This window comes from Pipra filicauda, unplaced genomic scaffold, assembly GCF_003945595.2.
Source record: "Pipra filicauda isolate LSUMZ 115617 unplaced genomic scaffold, ASM394559v2 scaffold126_size2276778_pilon, whole genome shotgun sequence".
NCBI classification, from domain to species: domain Eukaryota; kingdom Metazoa; phylum Chordata; class Aves; order Passeriformes; family Pipridae; genus Pipra; species Pipra filicauda.
The window spans coordinates 1,067,731-1,083,448 of NW_024103729.1; positions in this window are offsets into that span (position 1 = coordinate 1,067,731).

The window sequence follows — 15,718 nt, forward strand, 5'->3', positions numbered from 1 at the left end:
CTAAAGCAGTCCCTTTAGATAAACAGTAGTGCTCATTCACTCTAAATGTATATTTGATTGTTTTACCATTTTTTAATTCATCTTAACCCATTTTCCAGTTACATTCTGGACTAAGATGATCCCAACAGCTCTTATCCCAATGTCAAATACAGAAACTACTGCTCCTTCTAAAGAGTTTCTTTTTTGTAAATCTAAGAATAGAATAAGGGTTTCAGGGCAATTTCACCCTGAGAGATCACAAACTGTTAATTAGCCATTATCACCATCTTCCTGCTTTTTTCATAACTATTTCCCAGAACTCAGTTCCTTTCCTCAAATATTTAACTTCTATTAGAGCATGACCAAATTAAAAGTCCTCAAACAACAAGAGCATGTGGTTGACTGGATTCAGCTGCCCAAATAACGCAGAAAAGCAGTAAATACTGCTTTTACTATTGCACCACAGCACTGAGACCAACATTTTCTGAAATCTAGAACTATTCAAGTACAGTCAACACTTCCCATTTAAAATTACATTTTAAGATTACCATAAGATTCTTCCTATTCACATAGTGCAGGTTCATTACACTCTGCATAATTTGTTTATTCAAGCTGTGTTACAGTTAATGTTAAAAATCCCTTTTGTCTATGAACTATCTTATTTTGGTACTGGTTTTAATCAATTAGCCAAACTTGGAATTGAGTGAGAATATCTTATAAAGTTAGTTTGACACTACCGTCCATCAAAAAGTCATGTTAATTGTCTCAGATCTATATCCCTCTTAACTGTGGTCATCAAGGACCTCATTAGACACTCATTATTTCTACAGTCATACTGGCCAACTCTAATATTCATGTAAATAATCCTGTTTACTCTTACAAAATACTAGGGGAACATCAGTTTTCTCCCAGAATTCCAAAAATTGACTGTCCAGGAACTCTGGGGTAAAGAAATAAACAAAAAAAAAAATCCATCAAATAAAAAAACCACCAACACCACCACAAACCAGAGGATTCCTTTGGTGATTCTTTAAATCCCTTGGATACCTGTTTTCTGCATCTGCTAACAGGAAAGAACTTAACTTTATCAGCTGCAATTCAGCATCATGACTCAGTAATTCACCTGACTTGAATGAACTTTGTTAATGCCATATGCCAAGAATATATCTTTACATGTCACATTCTTCCCCCCTTTAGATTAGAAATGTTTATATTCTTGCAAACCATCTCTTATACTGCTATCAGCAGTTTTATTGTGTCTGACAGCAAAACTGTAATTAGGATTTCATCTTTTCATGTGCTTCAAAACTACATTTTACAGTCTAACTGTTCATCCTGGATTCTTTATAGTGCCATCTTGCTTATTTAATTGCTAAGGAGAATTGATACAGGAATGAGAAACCAAACAAATCTACACAAACTGTGAGATGTGCGCTTTCAAAAAGGTTAAAAAAAACCCAGGTGTGTTGTAGGTAGATGTGAGAGTGTTCAAAGCAGGAACTACCAGTATGACACTTAGAGCAAGATAAACTGAGAATCACTTTTTGCCTTGACAAACCAGCAATCAGATCCCTGCTGCCTATGACTATTAAGCACAGAGGCCTTAAAAATATTAAAGAGGCTTCCAGAAAGTCTAAATAATGTTAAAATGCACATGTAAGGACAGATATTAAATGGATTTTCAGCTTCTAGTAATATCAAAGACTGAAACTTAATCTTGCTTTCTCAACATAAGCCACAAGTGGACTTTTTTACAAGCCCTTTTTTTTTTAGAGAAATAAAAAGCAGACACTCAAAGTAACTCCTTTTTCAATGCACAATCACAGACCTGTGAAGGATCTTTGGCCACAAAAGTTTTTGTATTAGATTAACCATTCCAGGCTCAGAATCCAACCACTCCAAAGGCCGCATATCTGCAGAGTCATATGCAAAATTCAGCTAAATCTGTGAAAATGGAAGATGTCCAGGACTGGCATCAGAAAATCCTCTGCCACGGTCTGCCTTCCAAACAGGAACCAGATTTGGATACATTTAGGAAAGAAATTGCACTCTGAAATAATTAAACCCATCCCTCCCTCTCACAGCAGTTTGAAGACAGTATGCAGAGATTACAGAAACCCATATTTTATAATTTTTGTTTCACATCAGCATTTAAGAAAAATACTGCAGTTTGACAACTACCATAATTTTCAGATATTTAGCCTCAAAGCAAAAAATAACCCTCCTGCACCCATCTCCCTGAGTTCTACTGCACTCACAGTCTGTTCTGCTCATGCCTAAAATGGCACTTTGTGACTCAGTTGTGCAACAAAGACCAGCTGATGCAGTTCAGGTAGGATGAACGTTCAGTGCATCTCCTGATTTATAGGCACAGCCTGTTGAGCTGAAAGAGACCTATTGCTTAGCATATGCTGCATCCCACCACATCACACCACACAGAATTTTGTATACATCTGAAAATATAAAGACTTTGCAAAAAGGGGGAAAGGCAACACATGACAGATCAGTCTGATTAGCTCTCAACCTTCTTTTCCTACCTCAGCTTTAATGAGTTCCCTAGTAATCTACCCAGGCTCAAAGTAGGAGACAGAGAAAGGGCACTGGGTGTGATGTATCCAGAGGGCAGAGGAATAACAGAAATAACAACTGGAAGGAAAAATAACAGTTCTTTTCATAATCAGCTTTGCTCAAAAAAGATGAAATTTCTCAAATACCTGTTCTGTGATGAGTATATGAGATAGCATTACAAATTCTTTCTATTCACATGCCCTCATCCTGTCTCCATCAGTGTATTTAACTCATCCCCATGTGCATCATTTTGTCCTCATTTTTTTTTTTCAATTCTCAGAACCACTTTTACCACAAAAAACTGCATTGTATTCCAATAATATTAAAAATGATCCAATTTTGCAGCGCTGAAGAGTGAAATCATAGGTTTTTCAAAAGGTTGTGTAAAGCATTGAAAATTACCATCTCAGCCATTTCTGTGGCAATTCATATCCAGGACAAACAGCTGCTATTTATGAGCTAATGAAAGCAATATTGCAAGCACAAAGAACTCTACCTTATTTGACTTGGAGAAATCACTAAGCTAAATATTCATTCTCTCACAAAATATAATACATTACCTCACAACAGGTAGAGTGAGGTCTCTATTCACCCCTGCCAGTGCAAGTAGAACTTGTACATAAAAGTGAAAAAATCCTCAGAGTTTAATGCAAAAACTTCAAACCTGGTCTTAAAAATCCTACCAAAATAGCAAGAAGATTTATTGCAGGCCCCCTGTATAGGGGGAGTGTAAGGCATAAATAAGCTCCTATGTTCAAGCTAGAAATATTATTCAGCTCTTCATATAGACCCCAACACTAGCTGAAAAACCTACTGTGCAAGGCCATACCCAGTACTCCAGCTCTCTTGGGGAGTGAGCAACCATCCTCTCAACCCTTCATCTCACTTTAATACCCAATAGCACCCACTGATGAGAAGGACCACCACTGCTCTAAGAACTAGGAACAACTGGCAGGGAAATGAGCCCTGTGCAAGATATTAAGCTACTTCAGGAGGAAAACACTGGCAGCAAATGAGCAGAAGCATTTATCTGGATTAAAATACTTTCATTGAATGCATTTATTTCTAGGTCTGGTGAGGGCAGGGGTTGATTTCAGAGACCTACTTTTGCCTAAACACAATGACACCCCCAAAAAGGATGCTCTTTAATGTGCTACTCTGTGGCAGCAACCACAGGAGCCAAGAGAAGTGGCTTGAGCAAGAGCAGATGGTCAATCAGTACCAGCCTCCACCACAAACACTGACCAGAGCTGCTCTGGGCTACATCACTGCCCTGAGCTGATCTGCTTAAGCCATCCCAGCTGAGAGCAAGATGTGGCCAAAGGAGGTCATTGCTTTGCTCATGTCCATGCCTCAGAATAACAAGCTTTTGTGTAAACTTCCAAATGATGCTACACCCTTTCAGTTGCTGTAATTTGCATGTTACCTGCAAACATCCTGCGTTGCTTGGAGGGGTAATGGAGTTCCCAGGGCTTTGGACAGTAACCCAGAGAAAGCTATGGCACATCAAAAGCAGAGAAATAACATAAAGGGGCCTGCTTTTGTAAGAAATCAGATCTTCTGAGAAACATCAGCAACTTACTGTAAGTACCTATGCTTTGAAATCATGAAGTGTTTGTTAAGGAACCAAATAGTCCTGTCAGATACGCCCCCTTCTCTATGCTCCTACCAGAATTCTTTGGAAGTCCCTGCTTTAACACAGTACTGCAGGACCACAAAGCACTACGCAGAACTGAGCAACAACAAATTCCCAACACCACTTACAGATTCAATGGAACCGGCTCACGGCTTAAGAGAGACATCATGTAGCTTCTTCTCCTCAAAGTTCAACACACTTTCTAGCTGACTCATGTTTTTCAGGCCATAAAAACACTACTCCGCCTAGTGCTCCAACAGAGAACATAAATATAAAGGGGAAAAGTAGAGCGAGATAGGAATGCAGGAATTCTGTCTTCTTCTGAGCAGCACAAAGTCAGGTGTCCAAGTCCACAACTCACTTGTAGTAAAGCAATGCAACAACCAGGCAGAAACTCAGGATAAGCTTTAGTGACCATGATGAAATACCAGTGCCATTAAAAGGAAAAAGCTTGTGTTTAGTGGAAGTCTACCATGTCCGCTCATTCTTATAAAGAGGGTAAAAGAATTGCTTGTTTGAAACTACCAAAGCCATCTGTGTAGCCAAGTTATACTGAAAAAATTACACCAAAAAAAATTAGCTGTAGACTGAAGATCAATAAGTGCATGGGCATGGCTAATGACTAAATAAATACTGCTGAAAAGCTTGGAACAGGGCTCAGAATTCCTGGTTTATTGATTATGTATGTGTAAGATTGCAATATGCATCTCAGTGGCAGCGGCAGGTTTTTACAAAAACTAATCACACAAATGTTTCTTAGACAGAGAAAATACAGTCTGTTTAATGAACCCAGATCATAGCCATTTAAAAGCATCTAGAAATCATTCTAGAAGACTGGTGTAAGTGTAAATTCAATTTAGAAAGTGTGGCATCTCAACCAGCTTACTTACAATTAATGAATAGAACTGTATAGCCACTGAAAGCCAATTCCTAATAGTAAAAGAGTATTATGATAGATATCAGTGAATTAGGGAGCATTAGAAACATTTTACTAGGAATACAAATTTTTATTCCAATTCTACCTCTGGAGTTTTAAAAGCTATTTTTTCAGTAGAGAGTTATCTAGTTCATCATGAGTTAGAAAACAAAAGCTGAACACAAGAATTGCTGTAGCTCAACTACTCATCTTTAACCCTACAACCAGGGCTACCTACATACCCCGTCTCCCTAACCAGATCCTCAGATCCTCACTCAGGCAGAGGCTCCTTCTGTGACCAGCCTTGAGACCTCCAAGCAGTTCAGTCCCTGCCTCAGCTGCAGCCCATTTACACTTTCAGATGAGGTTTTCCATGGCCAACCATGTTCTTCAGGACACACTCACAGCATTAGGACTTACACAGGACAGCAGTACAGGGGAACAGGGCACCAAAAAAACCCAAAACAACAAAACAATCTAAGTCCTCATGTTCACACTTAGTACTGCAATTCCTGCCCTGAAAGCACCTGGTGACTTAAGGAAATTAAAAGCAGGATCACAACAGCCAAGTAAAAAAAGGTGGCAACTGCCATCTCATTGCTCACAAGATTGGATCTATACCACTGGAGAACTGCAATCCAGCTTTGTAAGTGTTGCTGCTGATTGAGACCAGAGCAATTTTGTCCTCCCTAGATTCAGAAGGGATTGGGAAATTTGCATTTGTATTCACCTATTTCTAGTATGACTTCAGGGAGAACACTTCATTCTGTGACAAATGTCAAGCTTCCTTCCCCTGGAATACTAAACTTGCTTTTAAAGTTTCAGATGATTTGACAGTTTTTTAAATGCTGAAAAGAAAAAAATATCAACTAAATTATTAAATAGGTTGGAACTGTTTCTTCCCATGTCAAGCCTAATGAAGAGATTCTCTACAAACCCTTGTGGAGATGTAATGGAGAAGAGAGCACAGAGTTTTCTGGCACATCACAAATTTTCAAAATGGAATTAAAAAATCATGTTTGCAGAAAGAAATACAATTAAATAAAATTATTAAAGTCATGTTCACATGGAAGATTTCTTCTTCAACAATTAAACTTGTATTAGTAATCAGAATAAACTTCAGTTGTAATTAATATTTTGTGAGGTACTCAAAGATGTAGCCAAATATTAGCTCTCAGACTCTCAAACCCCTCTATTTTTCTGCCAAGCTTTCCTTTTGTTTTATAAAGCTATGAATAAATATTGTAGAATGTTACACAGAATGGCTGTCTGATAACACCTTTTTCCTTGGTAAACCTAAGTTTCATCAGGCTTCTTTAAATGGTATACTGGTATTTAAGAAAAATAATGCTATTTTGAACAGAAAAATCAGACAGTAGTTGAATAATTACTCTCACTTTTTCTATTGAACTTTGTTGTATAATCTCTTGGCTGGATTTGACACATTTCTAGATTCATGAGGAGTAGTCTGCAGTACTGCACATAAAGCAAAGCAAGGAAGTCCAGATCCAGATGGAGTGCAAACTCTCAAGACAGGCTTAACCCATCAGATGCTTTATGCATTAGTTTAGTTGGGGACCAACCAGCTGTTTTCAGCTGCCTCTTCACCAGAACTGAGCTATTTTCAGACACTGTAAAGGATTAGGACAACTTTGTTAAAGTCTATTAAAAACTACAGAAGGAACAATCTAGCCAAAGAACTCAAAATAGAGGAACAAGGAAGTTAAAAAGAGCTGTCTTGTATTTTACAAAAAGCCCCATATACTTTATAGGAAAAGCCTTGTCTTCATGCAAGTAGGAAATACGGTAAGTCAATTTTATTTGTAATTTAATAACTGAAGCAATTAGTCTGTGCCCTAATGTAACTGTATTAAGTGGGTAGATTCATATTCTAACAGAGGTGTTTACACCATAGTAACTTCAGAGACTATTAAAAATATAAGAGGGAAGTCACTGTCTCTGCAAACAGAGAATCTATCAATACCCATGCATAGCTTTTCTTCATGACTATCTTTTATAACATCATAATATTTTCCACCAGAATTCCCAAAGATGACACCATAATTCCAGCAGAAAAAGTCTGCTATTTTTTCAGGAGGTCCTAATTGTTTATTTTATTATTAACAATAATAGAACAAAACTCCTTAATAATATCGGTCCAATGATTGCAGGCAACTGATAAAATATTGCAAGCTCGTGTATTTGCATAATTAGATGGAGTATTTTTAAGGATGTTCAAAAACCACTGTGAGAATGTATTCATATAACATCTTCCACTCCAGCCCTAAAAGAGTGCCATTGAATAGAGCATTCCCAAACTATTGCTCTGACTGCTTAGCATGAGTCACTTTGCACAGCTTCCTGAAGTGTTCCCTCACTGCACCACAGGTGAGCAGGGAAGATGTAGGAAGCAGTGGAAAGAATGGGAGGGGAAAGCAGCAGGGGATCTCACCATACATGTCCTCAGGTTCTGCACTGCAGCAACCAGGACCTCTCTGATGCTGATAGACACAAAACACATGTACAGTCTCACACTTACAGAACTGCATCTATTCTTCACTGGTAGCAGAAAGAAAGCTAGGTATTAAATAGTTTTGCTAGAGCTCCTAATCATTAGAGCAACTGTCTGCCTTGCTCTGTATACAGTCTTTCATATCGATTTAAAAAAGTCTAATTTGGGCAACAAAAATTTTTCATTTGCTGCGTCGTATACCAAATTTTAACTGTTCAATTGCCTTGAAAAGTGCAACCAAACAGGTATTAAGGCCCAGTGTAACCTACATAAAGATTTATTCTAATTACTTACTTTTACCAAATAATTTCTACCCATAAGCTATCTAAGCCCAAGTTTGCGATATAGCAAATGAATATCTGTTTAGAATAACCTCCAACAAAAAGCTTGCTGAAGAGGTAAAATTCAGGGATATCCAAGGAAGAACTGTTGTTCTTCTTCCACTATGTTCAGAGAGAGAACACAATTTTGGGAATAATCTTGCTAAGTAAAGAACAATTTCACCATTTACCTTTTATATCTGCAACAACCCAGAGCCACCAAAATTTTTCAGCTAGTGGCTTATTTCTGAATAAATAATATCTGTTCAAAGGTATCAAGTTTTTCCTATTAGAGAGTCTCAGAAAATGTACTGCCCAGACTATGTACATATACATGCTTACACTGATGAAATAAGATATTTGCTGAACACCAATAAGACTCTGCTCTTGGGTATTTAACAACCAAAAAGGAGAACACACACTGTACTGGCAAAGAGAAATCCATAAATAAGCATTTGCCAAGTGTGTTACATCCTTGGATTTGACCAGTAGTAAAGCAGGTAAGGCAGAGTAATTAATTTGATTACATAAATTCCATTAATACTTAGAAAACTGAGCATCTACCACTCAGCAAAGAGATGTTCTACTACTGAAGTGCAGGGACTTCCCACTCCCCCCTATCCATTCAGGCCAGGAACAAACACAAGGTAAGTCTTTGTAACAGTTTGCACTGAAATATCTGGCATCCTTATAACTCATAACTGTTTGCCAAATAACATGTATGCAGAGATATCTTAATAATAAATGCAGCAGCTGTTCTCTCTCTTAGCACATAACAGAGAAACAGTGAGAAATTATCTGTTATCATTGTGTTATAAAATGAGAGTCGAGACAAAAATAATAAAGGCTTAGTTTATGACACAGCCTACAAACAAAACAACGTCTTTCAGAGCTTTAGATAAAAAAATGTGGATGTAGAAATCCACAGAGGTAGTGTCCTTAAATAATCCAAGCAGTCTAGCAACAAATGAAAGTCAGGTTTTGAATACATGTTTCTAAATGTCTGAATGCAGGAGCTGTTGAATTTTTTACATTCAGGTTGTCCCAGTCCCCATGGACATGAACATCAGGGACAACAAAAAACCCATCATTGTGATCCTAAATTGATGTGTAATCTCTCAGCTGGCATGCTCATTGCAGCCAGCTCTCAAAAAAAGTGCAGTGCATAGGTCTAGAAACAGGTTTAAAGAAACAATTCTACCTTCATTTTTCATTCATAAAGGAAACTGTATTTGAGATTTTGTTTCATTTTCCTTTTCTCAGGTCACAGAAATCAATGACAGCAACCAGCAAAGGCAGAGTAAAATACGCTTTCAAACTTGTGACTCCTTTCAGATACTGGATAAAAACCAGCTACTATTTCCACCAAGTTTATATTTTCAAATATCTCACAGAAAGAGAGTCCAAGTTATTGTTAAAGTGACATTGTCAAGAATGGTAGACCTAAATTAGACTTGCCTGACATGAGTCTGAACTATTGATTCGTGCACATACACTGCATTTTAGAAATGAAATACATAACTTCAGCTCTTTGAAATGTTCCAGAAAACAACATTCTCCACAATTTCAGTACCATCCTACCTGTTTGAAAGACTAAAGTTCTGTACAAATGGCAATAAATATTTCAAATTTGTAATCATCATGACGTATCACTGCATCACGTTTGTCCAGCTCACAAAACAGCAGTTTGGAGCTTGCAGACCTCCCCAGCCAGAGAAAGTCTTGAATGGAGTTCAGTTCCAAGCAGTGAACAGTAGTTTTCCTTTCTTTTATTGAATATTTGGGAGAGAATTCAGTGTGCATGTGTGAATGCACCTGTGACTATACTGTAGCTTTTAGGCACAGAGGCATCAGAACAGATTAACAGATTCCTTTGGGGAGTTCCTTCCTCCCATTTCTTTACATAAAAGGTGCATTTAAAATACGGTCTAAAAACAATGGCATTTTCCTCCTATACAAAAATATCTACATTAGACAGAAAGCCACTTACAGCCACACTAATGGCAGCCAACATTTCTGGTGATTCAGAAATGCAAAGAGAAGTATTTTTTTTCTACATAAAAGTTGGAAAAAGTAAGTTTCAAACAGCTGTGTAACAGTGAAATAGCATTTAGGTAGCTGTTAAGATTTAACCTCACTTTGAAGTCATGCAGTTCAACAAGGAAACACAGTTTGGACTAGAATTTTAATAACCTATCTCTAGGTGGAGACAATGCCATGCAGGCTTCCTTAGGATTCTGTGAATTATGTTCAGTATAAGGAAAACAGTACATTCAAAAGGTCCTTAAAAGCCACCAGCCTTGAAACAGAAGATATCCCCCATTTTACATGCCTTCCTCCAAAAGGGGAACAGCCAAACAAAGAGACATATGTTGCAAGTCAAATTCACCACATGAAATGACAATTTCATTTACATAAAACCACCATTACAAGGTTTTAATTAGCACTAATGATTGTTTGACTCTCAGAAAAATCCAAAATGTGGTCGAAAGTGAGGAAACACAAGTAGGGAAAGGGTAATATCCACTGCAATATGTTCTTTGCTCATTTGACAGGTATAGTTCAGTTTTTACTATATTCCATAGCATGGTCTGAAGTGTTCTGCAGTACATTTTTTTAAAGGGTAATCAAGTTCTAGTACCATTATCTCAGTAATATGTACGCTGTAAGAGCCCCTGCTAAACTCCCACTGGCAAGCATTTGAAACCACTACATTTTGTTTACACAGTACTAGATAAAATACTACTTGGAGTGAACCTGATGGATTTAAGACTCCATTCCCCAAGCCCCAAAGCAGCTCAAGTTTGTGGCACTTCAGTAAATAATTTCAAAGTCATCACTTTGGGTTGCTAAAAAAGAAGAGAGTGAGGATAGAGGAGTATGTGATCCTGTAGTTCCCACTCGGGCAGTGAGGTTTCAAGCAGGCTGCTTGAGACTCAGCTGCAGCTGTTCTCTGGGAAGGGGGATGCTGTGTGAGGCAGCTGAGGCAATCTCATCATTCACTGATGCTGAGAAGGTCTCCCTACCACCCACCCACACTGCATTCGCTCTGGAGCTGAGCTTTTGGCCAAACCACTTCACTTAAACAGCAATTTTCTCACTGGACAGTTTTCTGCTAGACTAGTCATCTTAGTGTGGTCTGGGCAGGCAGGTGACAGAGGCAAACCAAAACCTTGGAACTTGGTCGACTCAATTCCAAGACTGAAATAAAAAACAAAGTAAAGCCCGGAATTTTAAGTACTACACATCTTGTTGATGAAGACACCCAAAAATTGCAGATGATCTGAAGAGCTTTTCATAAAATCAGTGAAAGGCTCACATACAAGAACTGTATGCATGAGCTTTAATTTCAAGCTTTTGGTTTCACAAGGACTCAGTCTGCCTTAAAATACAATGGCCTCCAGGGATCACTACCTACGGTTATCTTGCTGAACAAATGTAAGTCCTCAGGGTTTCAAGCTGTTGTATACTAAACTCACACACAAGATAAAGGGTTTACAAGTACTTACAACCAGAAAGAGTTTGTTTTACCCCTCTTCTTCCCATTTTTAAGCCTGTAAAGAGACTAATTAATATCAGTCACATCCTCCCCTCTCCTGACAACACAGAAAGAAGGAACATATCCACAGAGAAAGACAGGCATTCAGTTTTGATTATCTTACCCCAACAGTGGTTTTACAGAGTTATAACACTGCTGACTTGCAGCCTGTTCCCTTTGAACTTAGTAAAATCACATCATCATAAAATTTATGTCACTGGTAAACATACCACATGCTAACATATCACTCCCTGTTCTAGAAGTGTTCAAGAAGCATATATTACATCGGTCCTCTTTTGTCCCTCCTCATGAAAGAAAAAAATAAAATATCACCCACCCAACCAACAAAACCAAAAAACCCCCACACATCTCAGTTTGGAACATGTTTAACACAAGAAAGGAAAGATGTAAAATGGGAGATGATCTGATTTACTTACTAGAACACTTGGGAAATGAGATAGTGGAGAGAGAGCAGAGTTCATATAGAGGGCTAAACCAGAGCCAGGAGGTTGAACTTTAAGGTCCAGGTTTAGGTTGGTCCTTCTAGGGCCCACCTGCTATACACCAACCACAAGAACTGCTTATGAACTTCATTAGTCAGAGTCAGGCTGCCTTTGCTTTTCTGTGTATATATTTGCTTGGCTGTGTTACTTAAAATTATTCCTTCCTCCATCATACCTATCTTTCTTTAATACACCCTGGAATACATAACCACAGAGCTCAAAGACAGCACTCAGATATTTCTTCCCCTCGTCAGCTGAGGGCTGGAGCTGAACGGTGACTGGCAAATCCTAGTTTGCCAGTCCAGAAGAAAAACTTGGATCTTGTAAACATTTTCCCCCTACATTTTTAGAATGTGTTAATTACTGTAAGTACACACCATACTAAAGACATTAAAAAAAGAATAAATCAAAGTTCTTGCATTTCAAGACAAAAGCACATTTCCAAACAAACTGTTGGAATAGGTTATCTTGATTCTTTTGGCTAAAAACATACAAGTGTAAGATGTATCAGCAAGCATAATAAAAAGACCAATTAATTATTTTCTAGAAATGCCAAAAATAAGTTAAACCGTATCCCAAAGTGACAGAAACCTCTTTCTTACCAGTGTTGTTGAGTACAAGTTTCAAAACTCCTTCAAATCAAGTTAACTCAAATTTTCTTACAAGTTAGTAAAAAAACATTCTGTGGCCACGAAGAAGAGGCAGGCCCAAACTTTCCAGTCTTGAGCTTTAAAAATCACAGTGTCAAACTGAGTGCCATAAGGCAAGCTGACTCATTGAAATACAGTTTGGTAAATAGGCTCTTTTTGCTATCTTAACCCACGTCCTGCTGTATTTTCATTTGTGCCTCATCATCAGCCTTGGAAGACTTTGCAAAGCCAGGCTGAGCACAGTCAGTGCCCTTGGACAGGGTGACTGGTGTCTTCCCAGCCTGTGCTCGGACAGCACATCCCACACTCAGCCTTCAAGGAGATGCTGCTTTTGCTGGAGTTCCAGGGCCAGAGGTCATCCTGAGACTGCCAAAACAACCTGGCAGTACAGTGACCCTCCTTTCTCCTGTATAGGTAACAGCTGTGCTGCTAAACTTAATTCTCAAGTGATTGCATTACTTCAGTAATTAGTCATAATTAGAAAGATCAGCTCTCATGGACTAAGGCCAGCTCAATTGCAACACAAGCAAATATGGAAAATACATGAAAATGGAATAGTCAAACTGGAAAAAAAACCCCACAAGCCAATGAATTTAAAATATTTAAAATGCATCTTCCTAATCTGGAAACTTGTCTGAAGTTTCCACTGAAATAATTGCTCTCACATACACCTTTTTAATTTCCTATTCCTTTCCCCCAAAGCTAGGCTTGAACATAATTTGATTTTTACAGAATTCTATTTTGAACATTGGAAAATACTATTGTGAAGAAGCCAAGTGGTCACTGAAGTAATAAACTGGTTTGAAATTAGTTCACAAGATCACTGCAATTCAAGCATTTCCTGTTCTACTGGGGAGAAATAAGAAAGCAGTTTGATATGAAAGGAAACAGAAGAAAAATGGCTTCTGATAGAATCAATTTCTATAGCAGAAAGTTAAGGGTAAGCAGATTAACACAATTCTAGTCTTCAGCTGTGCAATGAGAAGAAAAGTATCTGTTGCTCATAAGAAGTTCAAGGACATGAAGTCAGCCACAAAAATTTGTTCTGGAAAACAAGTATTTTATTCCTGCACCTGCAGTACTGTCTTGCCAGATTCACAGACTTGGCCAGCCAGATGTCTTGCCTATTGTGCCAATTTGGTAACCTAGTTACGGTATCAGAGATCCACTTAAAAGACAAAAGGAAATACCAGTTTTTCCAGAGGAAAAAGAACCAATTTTATTAATAAAAACAGCAGTATTGAAGTAACCAGTACTGGCCTTTGTCAAGCATATATCAGAAGTAGACAAAAAGCATTTACACAGTATGGTTTATCCATTCCCAGTGTAGAAGAAAATTCTGAGAAAGTTGCTCCAGGAATATGGCAGAGGGTTGAATTTTGTTTGGAGCTATAACACAGGTTACAGAACAGAAAAGAGTCAACAACTGGGCGTATAAATCAGCATGTAACAAAGAGGTTGTCCCCATGTTCTAGTGCTAATCCACATCAATCTTGAACCACAAATCTGACCAAAAGACTGAACTTGTGTACAGATTTAATTCATCATTTCTCACTTGAGCTCAAATCAGACATGATGATGCTAAATTAACTCCCATGGTCAAGGACTGGGTAGAGAACAAAAAGAGTTACTTTCATTATTTACCCAGTAGAACCACTCACTTGAGTGGACTAAGCTCCAAATAAGCCAGCTTGCAATAAAGATAATTGGCACCAAGCAGAAGCACAGGAGTCAAGGTAAATTCTCTGCCTTAACAAAAATCCTCATACAGAGAACAACTACAGCCATTGTTATAGTTCTGTGGAACATACTCTTGGAAGAGGTACCAGAGTCCTGGTAATGAATTTTTCTCTTGATGGTGAACAGAAATGTAGAAAAGCACTGAATTTGTAGGAAGCACGGGACCCCTCACCCTGTGGAGCTTAAAATATGCTTCCACCCATGCAATAATTCTCTAAATTAAGAACTTCACATAACACTAGAAAAAATTAATTCTGGGTTTATAGAAAGTTTTTTTTACAACAGTTGTCATTTTTATCCATTCTAAACTCGCATTCTAAGCTCTTACTCATGGTGTGTTCTCACTGTTTATAGTGCCTCTACTCAGCCAACACTGTCACAGTAATCGACAGTTGTCAAATAGTGACAGCAGGAGCAACACCAATTGCTTGTATCAAGAAATGTCAACGTGATCATTGTTAAGAAATATCTGTTTTTCACTGATTGATGGTATAAACCAAGAAAAAGCTTTCACAATTGCTTTGGGACAATTCTGTTAGCTCAGATAACATAGGCCTTCCAAAATAATGTCAAAAGGTTTCCTCAAAAACAAGGATAAAGAAGTAGTTTACATGGTAAACATATTCAATTTACAAATTAGAAATATGACCACTAATCTGGTCTCTCAGGTTCAGTGTATTTAATCAATTCTGCCTTTACAAGCTCTCCTCCCAGCAGACCGGTTGGTTTTGATACAGTTGTTTCAGAACTGATGCAGACCTTAATGAACTAGTGAAATGTCAATAACTGTAGACACTAATTGGTCAGTCAGGACCATGCATTTGCACATTTCTCAGGCTGTTCTGTTTCTGCTATTCCTTATTTAAGTTCCTATTCCAAATATTATGTATTTATTTTGCAGACATGAAAAGGATGAGATTGCTTTTCTGAATTCTCAGTATTTCATTCACAAACCCTTTTTATGCAGTGATTCCACACCTGACAGCAGGCCCTAAAGCCATCATACACACTAAACAATTACAACAACTCATAAAAATAAGCAGTGCATAAAATGTAACAGAAGAACATTACCTTACAATACTTGACACCCTCAGGGGATCCATTTTCCTTTCACAAACACATAGTTCCCTTTGACATTAATGGGAGCTATATGAATAAGGAAAAAAGCAATAGACCCTTTGCTTGAAAAACATATTTGTGCCAAGCGGGTATTGGCAACCTGCTTAGCCCAGGTGATTGGTGGTGGGCTTATCTAGAGAGATTTGCCTGCAGGCTGCTGGTTCATATTCCATCCAGCTGAAAACTACAAGTGTCATTACTGCTCTGGAGATCACTTGCTGATTTATTGTCTTGGTG